General features: G+C 43.6%; 1 pseudogene across 1 annotated transcript; it reads right to left on the bottom strand.

The window, feature by feature from the left end:
• Nucleotides 1-2,589: 2,589 nt before the first annotated feature.
• LOC308677802 lies at nucleotides 2,590-3,460 on the bottom strand (annotated as a pseudogene). The gene has a single exon. The product of its transcript is annotated as an uncharacterized misc_RNA (transcript).
• Between the last annotated feature and the right edge of the window lie 551 nt (nucleotides 3,461-4,011).

The raw sequence follows: 4,011 nt of genomic DNA, 5'->3' as shown, positions 1-4,011 counted from the left end.
AAAATAAATGAATATATGAAACTATAATGAGTGCAATACAACAGCTGTGTGGGCTTTGCCGAGGTAGGTAAAATGAGGACCCAGATTGTTGGGGGCAATAAGCTGACTTTGTAATAATGCCGCTTGGGGGGGGGCGGCAAAAGCCCTAATAAGCAGGCTTATACATAGAATGAAGGCTACTGCTAAGCCCTGAGTCTTCGGAGAAGGGCGGGATATAAATGGAATTAAAATAAAATAAATAAAATAAAAAATATATCACAATATGCGTGTCTGGTCTCGAGTAATGCCTAAAATTATTGTAGCATCCAGTGATTGGCAGGGATTGTCTTTCACTTAGATTAGAATCTCAGCTCCTGCTATGATTTATGGATGACAATACCTTTAAAAAATCCTAAATAAAATAGATGGATTAGAAGAAACAGAACATTTTGCCATCTTCTTGTGTTACTGTTCCCCCAAATGTTTCAGTGAGTTGAAAAAGAGAGAGTCAGGAAGTGCAGAGAGACACTGCAGCTTGAAAAGCCTACTTGTGTGGCTGTGCTTGCTTATTACATTTATGACCATAGGTTCTAAATAACTGATTAACCCCCTTGCCAGGCTTCATAAAAATCCCAAAGAATGTTTTAGATGAGTAAATTTATAACAAGTCATCGTTATAAAGTGTGCCACAATTTCAAATGTAATACTAGATTTACCCATATTTACTTATATAAGATTTATCCATTTAGCCATGCATGCTGGCTGGGGAATTCTAGAAGTTAAAATCCATATTTCTTGAAATTGAGATTGAGAAACTGGCTTCATATATTACAGCAGCTGTACTGAGCCTGCACCCTCTCTATATCATTGTTTTTCACAATTCTTGAGATTGAACTCCACGTATGTGGAGGACATCTGACTGGGCAACACCAATGTACAATATCTTCTTTCAATTCCTTAATATTTTGCTTTAGTGATCTACCAAGCCCAATAATTTGTTTTCTTTCCATTTATTCTTTCCATATACTCTTCAGCCAATGGGAATTTTTTGACAATAATTTTAAAAAATCTATATAATTATGTCCATATGAACTTCATGATATTTTCTTTTCTCTGCCATTTATTAAATAGTTAGCCAGAGTCCTAGCGAGCATGAAATGCACCTGTCTGATCCCATACTTTTCTTTTCCTTCTTTCCTTCTTTCCTTCCTTCCTTCCTTCCTTCCTTCCTTCCTTCCTTCCTTCCTTCCTTATTTATTTATTTTCTTAACTGTCCATCTCAAAGTGAGAGGTTCTTGACACTGAGACAAATAGAAAAAAAATGCAAGGCAATGGCCCTTAAGTAAGGATGCAGAAACTATTATATAAACAATAACAATAACAACAACAATAACAAAACCCAGGATATTCATTAAGTCCTGGGAAGGGAATCAGAATTAAGAAGAAACTCAGATTTACCCCTCTGTGACTGAATGGGATATAGAGGGAGAGGAAGAAAATAGAATTAGACTTGCAAGATTATTGCTAGACTATCTGAATAAAGTATAGAACTTACAACTAAAGTTTATCTAAACACAAACACAACACACTTATATACAATTCAAAAGAAACAATAAAAAGCTAAGAAGGAAATAAGACCAGAATACATGGTTTCCAGGAGTCACCACCCAAATACAGGAATTAGTACCAATCAACTAGGGTAGCAGAAAACAATACCCCAATCAAGAAATTACCAAGGAGAAAGCTACACCCCCATTCACACTGGCTAGGGCAAGCTACTATATAAAAAAAGGGAACAAACACTACACTTACTTGCATTGATGGTATCTAGTTGGATAATTAAACATCAGCAAGCAAATAACTAAACTCAAAGAGTAACAAGGACTCCATATTATGGTATCTGTAAACAGTAAATTGTTTCCAATCCGTAGAAATTGAATTGTAAACGCTGGCAAGTATGAATGTTTTGCTTTCAGTATATATGAAATAAAATTAGATTTTGCATATTGTTTCATATGGTTTTACAGTATTATTCTTTTGTATAACAATTTCTATGAATGTAGTGCTTCTCATAAATCTTGGATTTCAGTTCCCATAAGCCCTGATCATTGTCTTTTAATTTAACAGCCCATCAGGGGCAATTAAATTTGTATTACTGGAGTTGAAACTCTAATTTTCTTTCTCTAAGAACAATTATGGGTTAGCAGAATAACTAAAGTGACTGACAAAAGCTAAGCCTGCAAGGCCTTCTCAATAACAGCTCCTCATGGACGTAACCAGGGCTTTTTTTCTCATAGAACGCTCAGAATGGTGTTCCGGCACCTTTTTTTTTGGGAAAAAAAAAGCTTTTGCACAAGCTGTGCTACTCCCTCTATTGGCTTTCAAAAGCCTATTGGCTTTCGAAATCCAATAGGAATTGCTGCTGAGCCCACCAAAAGACCCGGCCAGCAAACTTTGCACAGGCAAGTTGTCTACAGCAATGGCTACTTGTCAGGAACTTTGCACCTCTCCCTGCTGCCCAACTGCACAATCTCAACTAGGTAAGTGAGGGCAAGGAGTGGGAGGTGGGTTTTGTGGAGTGCATGTGCACTCCTTCCTTGTGCTCACCTGTCAGCCAGTCTGGTGGCCTTTCCTGTGCTGGACCTGGGGGTGGTGGTTAGCGTGCGTCTCCGAACTATGTCCACGTTGGTCTTTCCCGGCTGTGCCTTCCTTGTGTGATGAAACCCAGACACGGAGCTGCAGCTGGGATTGTTGGTAGAGGGGGGTCAAGTGGGCAGTGCAGCTGAACCCTAGGGGCTGGGGAGGGGACATGGAGAGGCAGCCCAGGATGTCTGTGTCAGACACCTCACAGCCCTGCAGCCCATAAATAGCCACAATGTCCCAGAAGTCCCCCAGCAGATGCTGAAGGCCAGTGTCCAGCTTCCTTGGCATGCTGGCAAGGGCAGGGGCTTGGCACGCTGTAGACCAGGCTGCTGCAGGGTGCCGCTGCAGCCCCCATCATGCAGCCGCTGCCCAGGACCAGCCCTGCCTGGCCGGCATTCCTGTGGAGTGTGTTGGGCTAGCCGGTGCAGGTGGGTGTCCATCTGAGGGGCACTGTTGGCCCCAGCAGCCAAGCGGGGGAATGTCCGCCAGGCTCCTGGACAGCCCGGCTCTTCCGCCTTGGCCGCTACTTGTAGTCCGGGTAGTCGAGCATGTGGCGCACCCGGAGCCGCTTGGCATTGTCAATGAAGGGCTGCTTCTGGGCAGCATTGAGGCACTGCCAGGTGGCACCCAGCCGCTTGGAGATCTCTGAGTTGTGCAGCCGGGGCTGCTCCTGCATGATTCACTGCTGCTGCCTGCACAACCAGACCATGAAGGCATTCATGGGCCGCTTCATCTTCTCCGGCCGGGCTGTCCAAGGCAGCGGTGGTGGGGCTGGCAGGAAGGGGCCCACCACCCAGCCACTGGCAGGCACCTCCAGGGTGTAGAAACCCACGAACATCTTCCTGCATGTTGAGGAGGGCCCAACTAGAGAGCCTCTAGAAGTCCCTCAGCTGGAGCAGCTGGCAGCAAGCGAGCCACAGAATGTGGGTCCCAATTTCTACTTTCCAAGGTCAAGAAGACAGTGAAAAACAAACTAGTTCTTGCCTTGCTCAGCAGTGCAGGTTGATCCCTCTCTATCATCCCACCCTTCCGTTCCTCACACAACCTGTTACTCGACCACAAAGAGCTGCTGCCCAGCACATTAGATCACAATGAATTACTGGTTGACCTCTACCTTCTGGAGTGTTCAGTTTCTAATTTTATTGCCTGTATCAATCAGATTATTGAATCCAGATGTCTGTGAAATGCAGCCATCTAGCACAGAAATCTAACCCACATGGAGTGGAGCTTTAAGAGCCAGACTAGAGTTTACAGATGCTCACTTTTCATAAACTAAATCCTTGGCCAGGAGGCAGAATCATTCATCTCCTTCCTTGTGATCAGAGTTACTGATAACACAATATGCAAATACACAGATCTGGGTCAGTAAAGAATCCATATAGATAGTCT

The sequence above is a fragment of the Vipera berus genome (genome assembly GCF_964194415.1).
Source record: "Vipera berus genome assembly, chromosome: Z".
Taxonomy (NCBI): domain Eukaryota; kingdom Metazoa; phylum Chordata; class Lepidosauria; order Squamata; family Viperidae; genus Vipera; species Vipera berus.
This window is presented reverse-complemented; position numbering and strand designations above follow the sequence as displayed.